Below are 16,518 nucleotides of genomic sequence, written 5' to 3' on the forward strand. Positions count from 1 at the left end.
TTTGTACAGAGGGCCAAGATTGGCCCAAAGAGGTTACAACCTCCTGACTCCATTGGTCAATATGACCATTGGTCAAGTTCTCTCTCAGAGAACAAGAATGCAAAACATACAGATAAATTCTAAGAATACAATATTGTTTACATGAAGCAGCGTGAGAAGCTGCTGCAAAGACTCAAACACTTGAAACCAAGAAATGCAGGGATGACACAGCCTGACCCAGAGCTGAGCCATGCACAGCTGTATGACTGATGCCAAACGATGGAACCACCAGGGTAGGAGGAAGCCGAGGTTTCTCTGGGTATGGTAGAACAGAGGTAAGCCTGGGACAAGGGTAGGTAGGGCAGAACACTAGCAAGGAAAGATACAAATGCAATGCTGATCATTTCCCTCATGACGGAGGAGAGGGTAAAGACCTGAGGGTGAGCATGACAGTTTCAGAGGCCACTTTCAGTCCCCCATCTGTCTCAGCACAGAGCTGCACATCCTGATGCTGGTCTCTTCATCTTGAGGCCACCCACAGTGGCCTGTGGGTGATGCTGTGTAAGAGCATCTTACACAGTGATAGTGTGGAAGAGCCTGGGGTGAATCTGCACTGCACTGGGGCTGTGCCTCATGGCATCACTCAGTTACCTCAACCAAGCCTCTGCATGTTACGCTGCACCCACCAGCAACCAGAGCCATGAGACTGTAACATGTCACCTGGTGACTGCTAACACAGGCTGTGACTATTGCTGGCCCGTGTGGTTCCCTCTCGACAACCATCCACACAATGCTGCTGCCAGGGCCACCTGAACCCCCTTGTCTACAGGATGAGTAAGCCAAGGTCCCACAGCCCCATGTTACAAGCTGTGTGCACTAGGTCCTCTCCACCTTGGGGGTGCCTGGGAGTTGCTTCAGTTTAGCACTGTATTTCTTGTCATGAGGGAGCTACAATTGCGGGCACAGTTGGAAATGTGGTGGGCAAGAGTTGAGCAGGAACCAATGCTGCTCTCCATCCACTGGCCACGCCATGTGGTCAGTTGCCACTATCCTCACTGCCCAAGTACATTGCTCCTGTGGCCCTAAGGAAGGCATCTAGGATGGCTATGGCTGTTAGTGGGAAGTTCCAGGATGAGGAACCACCAAAGACCAAGCTTGTGGCACAGCAGGGCAGCGAGCTCCTGTTGGAAAGAGGTTCCTCCCACTTCCCCATTTTGGGTGAGCCCTGGCATGGGCTGCTCAAGCAGCTCATGTGCACAGTTCTGGGTCTCCACCATTGTGGTTTAACCCCAGCTGGTAACTAAACACCACACAGCCACTTCCACACCCCCCACCTCTTCACCCTTTCTCCCCTGGAGAACAGGAGATTGGGAAAAACAAAAGTAAACTTTTCAGGCTGAGATATGAACAAAAACAAGGTATAAAGGCATCTCTCAAATCCCTGAACTTCCAGGTGGACGTTGGGAGGGCAGAGTCCCTCTCATTGTCAAAGTTCAGGATCCCCTGAGGGAATTGACTGGCCATGTGCCTGTGGGGCCTGATGAGAAGCCCCCCAAGATCTTGAGGGAACAGCTGATGGCATTGCTAAGCCCTTTCCAACTGTGGTGTTGGCGCAGACCCACACAGACGACATCAGGCAGCAGCAGGTCAGACATGGAAAGCTTCTTTATTTTCTGACTCCATCAACTTATATACACTTTGTACAGAAAGCCAGGATTGACTCAAGAAGGTTGTGACCTCATGGACCTCATTAGTCACTCTTACCATCAATCAAGTTCTCCTCTCAGAGAACAACTACGCAAACGCATAGATAATTTCTAAAAATTCATATAGTTTACATCAAGCTCCGTGAGATTCATGCTGTGAAGATTCAAACACTTGAAAGCAAGAAAAATCAGGGCAACATCTCACCCTTTTACCATTAAAAAAGAAAAAAAGAAAATGAACATCGTTCAATTTCTGTTCCCATGGAAGGGCCATTGGATCACCCGTGTTATCGACACCGGAGGGATCTCTCAGTGGTTCCTCCACTGTTGACCTTCATTCAGTCAGTTTCTTGCTTTTCACATGACAGGGTTAATGAAGCTCTGTGGCACCTGTAAGGTACTCAATGGCATGCAAAGCCTTTGCCAATTAAATTTGTGGGGTTTTCACCCTGCATTCCCCATTTTTGTTTTTGAAGAACCAAGCCTCTGTGGCACAACACAGGTTCTTCAGCCAATGGAACAAAACAACATTGCTGACTCCCTTCAAAATTGAACAACCCATCTGTGTGCCATGTCGGCCACAGCAACTGAATCTGTGACTAAATGAAAAGGTTCCTGGGAAAAGCTTGGAAATGCCATGACAGCAGCCCTCATTTCAACCAAATAGGCTGCCTATCCTCATGACCTTCCAAGACGTGCCCCTCTAAACCATCCTTCCAAGCAACAATGGCCTTCCTTGTCCTCCCCAAATCGTCTGTAAAGACAGTGGGTCCTTGCACTAAGTTCTGACTATTTTTGGGCCACAAAAAATTTCAAAGAATTTCACCACTTGCAATGGCTCATGGCTCCAGAGCATTTGGCAGAAAAACTCTGTTTGCAAAGCTTCAATCAAATTTCTCCCTTAATACCGAGAGTATGAATTTTACAAAAATCTGCACCCATCAAATTTGCAAGTATTGTTGCCTGCATTTATCAATCGAGCGGTGAGCTCAAACAAAATGATTGCCATCTTTTGCAGCTGAAATCAAGCAATTAGCTCAAAAAATTTGTTTCCTTATTTGTTTGTTTGTTCAAACAATATTTTTGCCGCCTTGTGGCAAATGGGGCAGAATGACCCATTCCAGAATGTGCAAGGAATCGGACATCCATCAGCCAATGATACCTGTAGGATACAAATGAATCAAAGAAAACAATCATTCAGATTCACAATTGAGGATTGGCCTTTCAAAGGTCTTATAAAAACCTCCATTTCCTGGAGTTCTGTTCTGATGCAGAACACAGGAACTTCCCAGGACTGGTTGAAGGTTCCATATTATCCTGGTCCAACAGATGCTGAACCAAGTCACGAAGGGGGATGAATGGGTCTTGAAAGACAATCCATTCCAGCTGCCAAGCAGCAAAGGAGAGAATCGCAATGTCTGCTCCAAATTGTTCCAGGACAATCTCTGATCAGAGCAACAGTCCAGTAAACTTGAGGCATCTCAGTAACTTCAGAGCAGCTGCCTTCTCACCACCAACTCTTCATCCTGTGAACAGAAGACTCAAAAACCACAAATTAAACAATTCTGGTCCCTTCAGGGACACTGACAGGGACTGGTGGGTATGGGACTGAACTTGCCCAACAGACCTCCATCAGCTGTGGGGACTGGGAAGACACTCATGTCTGAGCATGCTTCCTCTTTGCACCCCACTGCCCGTTTGACATAGGCTGGCCATTTATATAAATCGTTGCCTTGCAAACATTTGCCACATGATTTGGCCATCCACATCATCCACAAAGAAACAAAGGAGCGGTCCCTTTTTGCATTCTCTTCCTTTTTTTCTTGCAGGCCTAAGCATTAAATGAGGCATCCTCAGCCTCTGAATCCTGTCCCGTGTGCTCCACAGGGACAGGGGTGAGAACTTGTCTTGCTGCACCTGCAGAGCTGGGGAATCCATCTCTGCCCTGCAGGGGGCACTGCGCCGACCCATGGCCGCCCACAGCATCAGCCCTGGTTGGGACATCATCCGAGACTGAGGGAGACTTGGCACTGCGGGACATCCACCTGTCACCGGCTGCGCTGCGCTGTCCCTTTAAAACAAACACCGCAGAGCCGGCAGCCACCTCCAGATCAGCAGCAGCTGCCTCTGGATTGGCGGCAGCTACCTGCGCTGCTCCGGCTCAGCGCGGGGAGGGGATCGCAGTGCTGGAGGGAGCGTGTCCCTTAGCGCCGTGGCACTGCAGCACCACCCCACCCCTGTATTCCTGGGCGGAGCTGCAGCTGCCAGGGAGAGGCTCCCTTGCGCGGATTGGGCAGGTGGCGCCGCCTGCCCCGGGCTGGCTCCTCCACTCTCCGGAGCCACACTGCTTCTCACCAGGCTGCCTGGAGTTGCATGTGCGCTGCAAGGCTCCACCATGGGGATCCGGGGCTGCCCCTCCCGGCACCCTGCGACATCCTGCTCCACGGAATATCTTGTTGGAATTCCACAGTGTGGGCAGTCCGCCATCACCACCCCCCAATCTAGATCCAAGAGCACTCTTGGTGCTTCCAATGCCAGGAAAGCATGGGGGGGCAAGTGGAGGTGGCGGCCTTTTGCTGCCACCTCCACCACCGCTGCTGTGGCATGGGACTTAGGGGGGGGGGGGGGGGCAACGGCACCGGTCCCACAGGGCTTCTGCAAGCCCCGAAATCTCCCACACCCCAGTGCCAATGTGGCGTGGATGCAGGTGGGGTCTGCTCTGCAGATTCCGTGCCCACCTCAGCAGTTGCGCTGAGGACAGGCAGGCTTTCCACACTGCGCCTCCAAGGGAGGGGGGTTGGCTCTCCTGCTGATATCGGGGCATGTGGGAGGGGGCTGAAGCCTCTGCACTCCCGTGGCATCTCCACGGCGCAGGGACAGGAGAAACATCTCCAACATCTCCCCTGGCATCCAGCCCAATGAGGCTGGAGCTGTCCTCAGAGACCTCAGAACTTGGAGGCTGCGATTTATGCAGCACCCTCTCCAACCTTTTCCAGGCCATTAACAATTCCAAAAACTCCTCACTGCGATCTGCAGTGAAAAACTGAAGCAAATGGTCACCCAGGGACTTCCCCTCTGCTGCAGAAAAAGTTTTTGAAGGCTGCAAAAAAACCCATGAGTTCTAGCATAATAGAATAATTTCTGGAGACCATCTCCAGGAACAAGGGCTCCTTCCCTCTGTAGATCCTTAAGCCAAAGATCCAACATGAGGGCCTCATCATCTTCTGAGGAGGGGTTAGAGATCACCATCTCTTACTACTATTACCTCAGGCACACAGGAGGCTGCAGTCTCTCAGTGGGCACAGAGGTCCACCCGACGTGCAGTTCAGACATGGACAGTGTCCAGATATACTGTTCTCACACGGAGGGGTCACCAATTGTGTCCACCTCACACAGAGGGGTCACCAATTGTGCTGTTCTCACATGGAGGGGTCCCCAATTGTGGTGTTGGTGCAGACCCACACAGAGGACAGCAGGCAGCAGCAGGTCAGACATGGAAAGCTTCTTTATTTTCTGGCTCCATCAACTTATATACACTTTGTACAGAAAGCCAGGATTGGCTCAAGAGGGTTGTGACCTCATGGACCTCATTAGTCACTCTTACCATCAATCAAGTTCTCCTCTCAGAGAACAACTATGCAAACACATAGATAATTTCTAAAAATTCATATAGTTTACATCAAGCTCCGTGAGAATCATGCTGTGAAGACTCAAACACTTGAAAGCAAGAAAAATCAGAGAAACACCCAACCCTAATTTAAAACTCACACAAAGTCCCTGGGAACTGCAACAAGGGAAATAATTTTCCTGTTTTTAAAAAGAGGAGAAAGGAACACCCAGGGAACTACAGACCAGTGAGCCTCATTGTCTGTGCATGGGAAGATGATGGAAGCAATGCTAAGGTACATGGCAGACCTGAGATAGTTTAAAAGACAAGTGTCTGCCAAGGAAGGCAGTAACCTTTCTAGAATGGAAATATGACCCCTCCTTCCCCCCAAATTATTATAACTTTGAAATTATGGGGGTTTTGGGCAAAGATATGGGAAAAGGAATAGCACTTCTTTCTGTGTATGTGTGTGTATAACAAGGCAAACAAACAACAACCCCGGCAGCAACAACAAACAGAGCAGAGACCCAGTCACAGCCTTCTCCTGGCCGCAGGCACCTTCCCCTTTGGTGCAGTTCCGGGCACAGCCGGCAGGGGCGCTGGTGGCTCCTGGCCAGCAGTGTGGGTGCGATGATTCCCCCGCGGCTGCAGGGGGCACTGTGAGGCGAGCTCGGCCTCCTCTCTCCATGTGGCAATGGCAACTCAGGTGGTGGGAGAGAGAGAAAATGACTCCCTTGTGAAACTCACAGGGGCAGCTGGTCCTGGTGCTACTCTGGGTGGCAGGCTGGACTGTGGCAATAGCCTCAGAGCAGCGGGATGGCACAGCAGATGTAAGAGCACTTGTAGTGGAAAACTGTATTGATTTGGTGCAGCCTGTTTTTTGGTGACGAGGGAGAGTCACAGAAGTAGCTTCTGTGAGAAGCTGCTAGAAGTTTCCACCATGTCCAACAGAGCCAATCTCTGATGTCTCTGAAGACAGACGTTCTACTGTGCCTATTAGAGAGGTTGATCATGCCTCTGGGATGTGTTTAAGAAGGAAATCCAAACAGGGCACAAGCAGGTTTTTTTCCATGTATTGCATTGAGCCTCGCCTGCCTGGTTCCCCTAGGCAGCTGCGCTGCAGGCAGAAGGGCAGGAATGGGGCAGTGGCTTCTCCTTCCCAGCTCCCCGCATGGAGAGAGGTGTTAAATAGCGCCAGCACCGTGGTGACTGGCACTGCCCACCCAGTGGCAGCAGGGCCACTTGGCCACTGGCAGAAACATGGTGAACAACTCCCCAGTGCAGACCCTAGAGGAGATCGATCTCTCAGCACTGTGAAATGCTGCAGGAATCTGAATTAGTGGGACTTGTTGGCAATGCTATCTATGAGCAGCAGTTTTTCTTCTAGTCAGGGAAGAGGAGAAGCAAGGACATGCGAAAGAAAAACAATATGGCGGCACCAAGGTCAGTGGAAAAGAAACAGGAGGAGGAAATGCTCAAAGCATCAGAGCCAAGATACCTCTGCAAGCTGTGGTGAAGGCTATGGAGAGACAAACTATTGTCTTGCAATGCATGAAATCCAGGGTAATGTGGAGATCCACTTGCAGCCTGTGGGAAAAGTGCTCACACTAGAGCGGGTCAATGTCAGAGAAAGCTGTGATCCCGTGGGAGACCTGAATAGAGAGAGAGGGCTCTTGCTTCCAAACTAGAGCAGCCTATCCTTAAAAGACTACACCCTGCGGACAACTGACCCTCCCCACAACAGTTTTGGGAAAACTGTTTGCCTGTGAGAGGAACCCCACAGCATAGGAGGGGATGGGGGGGGTCCATTACCTGAGTGAACAGAAAAAGATTCAGAGTGAGGAACTGACCAAAACCCCCATGCCCTATCTCTCTGCACTGTCAGAGATGTTTTAAAGGCTTAATTTACATCTCATTATTCTCCTCTGACTCTGTTAATAATAAATTTATGCCTTTAAATTTGAACCTGTTTTGCCCTTAGAGTGTTTTTTTCTTCCAGTCCTTATCTCAACTCATGAGCTCTTCATTAATTTTTTCCCTCTCCTCTGCCCAACTGTAACAGGAGAGGCTAAGCGAACAAATTTCCTGAGTGCCTGGCATTTGGCCAGGGTCAAACCACGACACACCTCCTCCCATTCTCCCGATAAGAACATGTCTTTCACATACTTTAATAACCTCATTCCTAAGGATGTGTTGCAGTGTGCATTTTGGGTTTTCTAAAGTTCTGTATGTTTTCTTATTAACTTTCTGTAATAGTTTATCCCTACCAACCCCCTTTCCCGAATCCCTGCAGTTTCCCCTTACAATAGCCCTCTCCCAGTCCATTGTAAACCTTCACTGATAAGACCCATTGCCACACCCTAAGGCTTGAGTGCTCTGGCAAAAGCTGGTGACTCAGCCAGGCTTCAGGTTCCCCACTCCCCTTCTGCCCCTAAATGGCCATGCCAATGCCCTCTGTTCCTAAGTTCCCCTTCATTCCCAAAGGTAACACCCCTGTACTTAAGGGCAGTTAAGCTCTAGAAATCTTCACCTGCACCTGGGCTTCAGCCTGAATAAAACCTTCCTGGTCCCCAAGTGTGAGTCCGCTCCTTCTTCCAGCCGGGAACATGTCTCTGTCTGAGATTTGGACCCACAGGTATAACTCGTTTATATGGTTATCTGAAGAGCAGGCTAGTCGGAGATCAGCTCGGAAGAAACCATAACTGGCACCCAAGGCGAGAGGCTCAGATCTCAGAACCTCCAGTAACCCAGAACTACGTGGCTGGAAAAGGGTACTGAGGAGACATGACTGCAAGGTGACCACCAAGGATTTTTCTGCAATATTGAAACCCCAGAGAGTTCTTGGACCAGCTGAAGAAAACACTGGCACCAACAAACGGACTTTGTTTCTTTTTGCACCCCTGGGAAAGACATCCCCAGCAGAAAAGGGCAGCCCCCCAGCTCCAAGAGGGTCCTTCTGTGGCTTGGAAGGTGTACCACAACATTTCTTTTCTCTACAACGGATGGTGAATTGTCTCCTTTGTTAGGGGTAACTTTTGGAGTTCCTACTGGAACAAAAGGCTCTAAGCTTAGGGTCCCCTTTCCCTGTGAAGAAAGGATTTTGGGAAATCAATTGTGCAATTGTAAGGGAATATCATCGGTAGAGAAAAATCTCTTTCTATCTCTGTCTCTCTTTCCTTTCTCTGTGAACATGCGATGTTCGAGGGTTGCGCTTTGCAGGTTTTTCTCTTTGCTCTACAGCGCCACCTGGTAGCCGCTGCAGGTGCGGCACCCCCCCACCTCTCCACACGGCCGGGAGAAGGGACGCTGAATCTGAATGTTTCTGCCTTTTTCGTGGTATTGTAAAACCTCTGCAGCATGGGAGTGAATTACTCTGCAAAGGAGTGTTTTTTGAAGGATTTGCTCAGCTTTAACAGCAGCAAAAGTTAAGTTCTCTGAAAGGGACCTGAAGAAATTTGTAAGGTTCCTGTTTATTCATTTCCCTCAAACCACTTTAAGATTGTGTAATAATCCATAATAATAATAATAATAATAATAATAATAATAATAATAATAATAATAATAATAACAATCATATTACATAATAATTATATTAATCATTATTATAATTAATAAATAATGATAATAATAATAATAATAATAGTAGTAGTAGTCCATACTCCATACATGAAGTATGCTAGGGTTTTGTGGATTTGAGCCACGATGGTGATTTACAAGTTGCATAATTTGCTAAGTGGCCCCACTGTCGGCAGGCAATACAAACCCGCAGACAGATGGGAAGTGAAAAACGGTCTCATGGAAATTCTTTCCTAGTCTCCTGTTCCCCCAGCCCTGTTTTCTGTTCTCCCAAAAGAGGCATGCAGTAAGAGGAGGGAGAGGGTCAGTCCTGCTCCTCCCGCATGGCAGATCACTGGCACACCAGCGTAGGGGAATCGGAAAATTCATCTCTCCCCTACCCCAACCTTCCACATGCGCCTCCCCTCTCTCCCCAGGACAGAATCAGCCGTTCCTTCCCAGATTCCTGTCTCAGCCTTGGCCAGACTGAGCAGGACACCCTCCCCACCTCTTCCCTAAAAGTGGAAACCAAAGTTCTTTTTAGTGTTATTAAAAAGGTAAATAGAAAATGCAGTCGCGCTAACGCACGTGACACTGTGGCCACTCCGGGGCTCGCAGCGGCTTGTAATGGTGCCATGCCAGCATCTCACAGTGGCAGCAAGAGCCCTGTGGTGGCGGCAGCAGCATCCGTGGCAGTGAAACACCTGCGCGGGCTGCCCGGTGCTGGTGTTATAAATGTCATTTTAGTCTAAATGTAGGCGTCTTATAAGTTTCCATTTCCATTTGCAACTTTGTACATGTCTGTCACAAATGTTTATGTATCCCATAAGAGTTATTTCCATTTGTAGCTTTGCACCAGTTGTTACTATAAGTTTTGTATAGTTGTGATTGCCAGTTTTGTACGAATTGTCACTAGGAGTTTTAAGCAGTAGGGACGTAGGAAGTTACAGTTAAAGAGTTGTTACAGTATTCGCCAGGCTGTCACCAGAGAGAGACAGAGAAGAAAGAAGGAATCCTTCTCCCCTCGCAGTAGGATCCGAAGCAGGACATCACTCTGGGTTAATGATTGGTGGACACAACTGACCAATCATTCAAAGGTGGGAAAAAATGACTGGTCCAGAGAAGCTCCTGCTAAGGACCAATAGAACCCCAGAAAACAAGCGAATCATCTTGAGGATCCAAAACCCACCAATCACAGGAAGAAGGGAGAAGATAAAAAGGGGCTGACAGCCTGAGGGAGTGCCTTTTCTCTGAGAGACACTGTTGTCTAAAGGGGGGAGTACCCGTATGGTACCATATGTACATTGTTACTCTGGCTTGTCCTAAGGGGTTCAGGACTAGCCTGACCCTTTTGCTGTTCTAATAGTCCTTTTGTTACAATAAACAATTGGCCAATTTTTATTTAATTCCAGATTTTCGGCCTCATTTTTAACACCGGGGACCACACTTCCCCCCGCCGGGACAGGCATGGCTCAGTTTCATCCGGGGAGAGCGAGTGGGGCAGCACTTTTTCCAGCCCAGAGCTGCAGCGCTGGTTCGGCTCTGGTCGGCACAGGTGGGAGAAGCTCGCTTCCCTGTGGAGCACTTGGTTGTCCTCCCATTTCCTCTGTCCCTACAGGGAGGGCGGGAGAGAAAGCCCCAAACTAGATCGGGAAGGGGGCAAGTGAGGGAAATCCCCAGAGCCATGAGCTCTGTGCGTCGGGGGGGGGCTTCCCTCCCCCACTGAGGATGCCGCAGCTCTGTGGCAAAAGCATTTGCAGCATCCCTGAACCGTAAGTGCCGCTTTTCCCTTTCACCCTCCCCCTCGCGAAGCTTGGCTCTGTGCGGTTGTGAAAGCCATGGGAGGGAGAAGAGAGACTTGTCCCCTCCGTGGTGGTGGGGGCAGGCCAAGTGGAGCCCCCTGCCACATGGAGCAGAAAAGCGGCGGGCATTGGAACAGTCCCGCGGTTGTGATGACTGAGAACGCGAGCCGTCTCCGCCCGCCTGGAGCAGTGACCGCCGGTGGCCTGGCCCGCTTCCCCTGTGCGGGCAGTCCGAGACCTCTGTATCTCTCGTGTTGGTTTTCTCACCTGAGATTCAGGTTGTTTAAAGTCCTTTGCCCTCTAAAAGCCCCAAGTCGCATTGGTACAAAGAAGCAAAGTCTTCAAGGCCTTGCTTTCTGGTTTCTTGTGATGTTTATTATTTGATATCTCAGAGTTTTTTCTCCACTCCCAGCCGAGATCCAGACAGCGGCTGAGACATGAGGTGACTGCCCACCGATGGGACGTCACCTTACATTTATACAGATAGTTACGTGTAGGTTATTTACTATTTTGTACCAATGCCTAGTGCTTACACTAAAGGGTCACTTCTGCTTTGACCCAATCCACTCTAACTACCTTATATCATCACCACCCCAGAAGATGGAGGACGAGGAAGGAGGAGAGGGGCACGAGGTACCACCCAAATTCCACCATCTTGTCTCCCATTTGCCTCTATTCTAAGAATCCTAAAACTACTGAATTTTGCATGTTCTACTGTGCTGAACTACTATTTTCACTTCCTGGTGATTTGCAATTCCTCTCCTTGTGTCGGAAGTTTCTCCCATGGGCTAAGATCAAACTCAGTGTCTTCCTGGGCTCTGTGCCAAGGTCTCCAAACTCCCTGGACCGGCCCCACACCCTCCTGTCCAGGGCTCAAATTCCCTTTCCCGGGTCCCAGGTCATCCAAAGGGATGTCCTGGACTCCAACAGTATCTTACCTGGAACAGCGGCGGGTGCTGTTGCCCCAACGCCAGAGAAGGGGTGAGTGTTACTCCCCCTGCATCCCCGTGAGCCAGCCCCACAGCGCCCATGCCAGCAGTGGTGGCAGTGGTGGTGGTGGACCTGAGCCGCCACCAGGAACGCATGGCAGAGCTCACCACGGCACCAGAGAGTGGGTAGTGAGTCAGCCTGGCACAACCCCCCGAACCCCCCTAGTGCTGGGGGCATGGCGGGCGGTGAAGTTCCACCGCAAGGTGCCCAGGGAGAGATCTCTGTCCCAGGGCAGTGCATGAGCTTGCTCAGTATCACCACAAAGTAACTATTCCTCCCCTGCACAGGTCTGGGAGTCACCCACGTGGCATGAGCCGGCTCGGGAATTCCCCTCCACACAGTAACAGCAGCTGCCACCTGCGTGGCTCAGATTCCTTTTCTTCCCTTTCTTCTTCCCAGCATCCCTCGTGTTCCCAAACCCCCATCCATGCCCATTCCCCCTTTGCCTTCTCCTCCAACCTCTCCACCTCACCCTGTCCCCAGGTCTGTCTTTTGTCTAAAGTCACCAGGAAACGAGACTCTCCCTCGAGGCTCAGTGGCCCTGCCCCACCTCAGACAGCCGCCCCACTCCCCTTCCTCTTTCCCACACTCAGCACGCCCCTCTGCCAACCCCTAGTGCCTCTCTTAATCTCTCCTCGGATCCTCCCCCTGCTCACTCATTAATGTCAAATCACTACAACATAGTAGAAAGTGAGACAGAAAATCCTAATTATGATCTGGCTTCAACACAAACTCCAAATACTCCCCAAAATACAAAGAAAGAAATAATTAAAATTCCTGAACAATCTGATATAAATAAAATTGCAATCAAAATAAATCAAATAAATAACCAAGAGCAATGGGAGTTAAGGAGCCTGATACCTTCTTCAAATATCCCTATATCTGTTCTGGAAAAAATTTAAAAGGCAGCTGTTGTGGTTTTGAAAGCAAAATGAATGAGAGGCTCCAAGTCAGAGATATAATTTAATAAGAAGAAAGGTAAAAAGGTAAAAGTAAAATAAAAATAAATACAATAACACAAAGGATCACTGACAGAGTCAGAATACAACCTGAGCAGGATGGTGGAAGCAGTCCAGGTGAGGTGCTCTTCCTGAAGCAGTGATCCTGTAGACATCTGGTCTGGGAGCTCTAGTCCTCTGGGAATCCAGTGGATAAATGCCCACTGCACTGTCCCAAATCCCAGCTTATATCCAGGTGAGAATGCTTGGCTCCTCCTCCCTGGGCAGAGCACCTCACAATAGCATGAGAAGTGTGAAATGTGTCTTTGATGGCCCATTAACAGAGATAACCGCTGGAGGGAGTTACCTGTGACTCATGGGCCATTAGCAGGAGACACCCCAGAAAGTCATTAGCAGAAAACACCCTAAAGGCGTTAATGGGCCATTAGCAGAAAAGGCAGGGGGCTTGGGAAAACACTAGCCCACCTGGTTTCAACAGTTCATGAAGATGGTGATAGAATAAATACTTTGTGTACATCCTACACTGCAACCCAGGACAGCAGCTGAGCAAGCATTTTACAATATGCAAACTGTTAATCTTTTAGAATTTTTCAGAATTTCTATGAATCTAATGTTCCAGTTGTTAGAGATGTGTGAGGAATAATCTGCAGAAATAAACCCATCAGAAGATCTGCAAGAAAAACAAATTGCTGTCCAAGCTGCTGTCATGAACAGTGAACCATCTACTTCTCTGCTTCTCACACACCAGCCCTGAGAACCCAGAATCTGTGTCCTCTGTGTGGAGAAATGAGATCCAGCAGACTGCAGAGTCCTGTCAAAAAAGACTTTAGCCAACTCGAAGAACAGAAAAGAGGGAATGAAAGAGAGGGGGAGGGTGGGAAAAAGGGCGAGGGTGAGGGAAGGGAGAAACCCCAAAAAGCCCCTCAAAAAAATAAATGAGAGAATGCTGCACCCAGCGTGAAGATAAAAATAGGGTGACTCAAACCAGAGAAAAGGACAGAGGGGGGAAAGGGAAAAAGGAAAAACAGAAACGAGAAATTTACATCATATCTCCTTCTTGCAAAACAAATTTAAATAAAGCTTCTGTACCATAATTGACTGTTCCACAAAAATTACAGGTCGCTTTCACTGCATGGAGGAGAAGAAAGAAAAAGAGAAAAAAGAAAAACAAAAGTTCCTGAAAAAACTCTTTTTTACCTTTTTCCCCACTGTTTTTGTAATTATGTTGTTTTAAGTTTGTCTTTACAGCCCCAGACCACATCCTGCCCAAAATAAGAATCCCCAAAGCTGTCAAAATGCTACAGCTGCTTCTGCCTGCCAGCCTCCAGAAGTCAGCAGGTGGACAAGCCACAGTGTGGCTGAAAGTGAGCCTCACTTGTTGCTGAGATTCAAGCATCATCAACAAAACTGAGAAGAATTTAAAGACGGTATTTGTTTCTGAACTGGGGATTCCCTGGGTGGGATGGGTTTCTGGTCAAAAGCTGGACTGTTGATTTTGTTCGTTGTTGTTTTTATTTAATTGTTTTTGTTTTATTAAGTGTATAGTTCTAAAAATTATTTGTTAACTATTCCCTAACGACACTGCACCCTCTGAAATAAACTAAGTAGCCTTGCATGCAGATCCTGAAGAAGATGAAGAGCCAACAGAAAGGATAGTTTACTAGCCCTGAATGGGATGCAATTTCATAGTTCAAGTATGAGAATCCACCTCATCAAACTACAAAACATTGCACAATAAGAAGAAAAAAAGAGGGAGAATGTTGCAATGTGCATTTTGGGTTTTCTAAAGTTCTGTATGTTTTCTTATTAACTTTCTGTAATAGTTTATCCCTACCAACCCCCTTTCCCGAATCCCTGCAGTTTCCCCTTACAATAGCCCTCTCCCAGTCCATTGTAAACCTTCACTGATAAGACCCATTGCCACACCCTAAGGCTTGAGTGCTCTGGCAAAAGCTGGTGACTCAGCCAGGCTTCAGGTTCCCCACTCCCCTTCTGCCCTAGGTATAACTTGTTTATATGGCTATCTGAAGAGCAAGCTAACCGGAGATCAGTTCGGAAGAAACCATAAGGATGGAATAAATTAACCTCTTTTCCCTCTTTTTCTGACTCAAAGGTAAAAAAATACTGCTTACTATGTTCTGTGAGTATCCCCAGAAAGCATCCCTTAGTAGTGTGAGCAGGGAACCCAACTCAAGATGGTACAAGGATCTGGGATGGTGGAGTGCCTGGGTTTAATAGCCTACTCTGAGGTCCTGCACCATAACTGGCAGGATAGGAGTGTTACAGGGAGACATACACAGCTTCAAAAGACCTGCCTTTAGCTCAACAACAGGCTGCAACCCCTTCTTTCCTTCCTTTGAAAGAGAGTATTGGTTTTTAGACACCAGTGTCCAGGTTGCCTCAGAGTATCTGTAGCGGCCCCACATCCAGTTTTCCATATTCCAACATCGGTAGCCTCCCCATCACCCCTTACAACACCAACTCGTATTTCCAACTCCAGTCATCAAATCCCCTCCTAGCAAACCACAATTACAACTAGGAATAATCAGAAACTCATGCTTTTCAAACCCATCTCACACATTTAGCAAACTCTCATAAGTGTCCCCATGTTACTTTTATTTGCTAGCAAAACTCAACACACACAGGGGCGATTCACATATACACATACACACATTCTCCAGAAGTGGTTGAAAAAAACACATCTGCTCCTCTTTCCCACTTAAGAAAAGAACAATTACTCTGCCTTTGGCATAAAATTCAAATTAGATAGAGAAGTTCCCGGGTCTACTAGGGAACACACTTCTCAATTCAGCAAGGGCACAGCAGTGTTGTGAGCCATTGATACAAGAGCAGATCCTGACACCCTTAACAATCATATACCTGAGGTGCCTTTTTAACCAATTCCTGCAAGGGCCCACTTGGCCACTTCTCCAGTCCCTGCTCCCACTGCCTGCAGACTCTCACACTTCCACAGCTGCTGAATTCTCTACAAAATCACTTGTGTCCCCAGTGACCCAAAGGCTGTCCCTTGGTCACCATACAGGGGGAAAGGGGGCAACCTGCTGCTCCCGGCACCCGTGCCGCTGAAGAAACCGAAAACAAAAGTTGCCGGCGTGCCGCCTCCCCCCCCGAGCCTTCCCGCTCGCCTTGGGCCGGTGCGGCCCAGCTCCCAGAGCCCGCAAACTGCCGCCACGTGGCATGGGCTGCTGAGCCAGCCCAAGCCCGGCATGGAGAACCCCTGCGCTCCCAAAGACTGCTCCCGCACTGCGGCACTGCCGGAACATCCCACGCCCGTGCCTTCCCGCCGCTGCCACCGCCCCGGCGTGGCTCTGCCAACGGGGCAGCCCACTGCTCCCAGCCCACGCGGCCGTCCCGCTCCCACACCGCTCCCACCGCGGAACGGCCAAAAACATACACACCCCCCCCACCATCAAAACTGCGAGACCCCCAAGGCACCCACTCCCCATGTAGCACGGCCATCTTGCTGCAGCCAAACCCCGACCCGCTCCCACCATGAGGCTGCTGCAGCGCTGATTGCGAAATAACGCCCCCCCGCCGGGGGCGACCCCGTAGTACATGTAAATTAAGAATCCCAGTGCACTCTGGGACCCTTTTTAACACCAAAAAACCCCTATAAAAATAAATCCATGTAAGATTTAGACCCACAAAAGACAGTACTAAACTGTGTATACCCTAGAGTATTAATAAACAATTTTTTGTAACTCGCTGTAACCTAAAGATACCCAAAAAAAGGCAAGACCCCAAGCCAACCCAACGGAAATCAGAACTCCTTGGAGACCCCCGGCAAGGAAAGAGTTCTCCAGCTCTGCAGGAACTTCTGGCTGCAAAGCTGACCAAGACCCTCCTCCTCAAGGGCAAACCCGGCTGCTGGCCCCTCGAGACACCCTTGTAAGAGCTGA

The sequence above is a fragment of the Zosterops lateralis genome, assembly GCF_965231275.1.
Source record: "Zosterops lateralis genome assembly, chromosome: 16".
In the NCBI taxonomy this organism is placed as follows: domain Eukaryota; kingdom Metazoa; phylum Chordata; class Aves; order Passeriformes; family Zosteropidae; genus Zosterops; species Zosterops lateralis.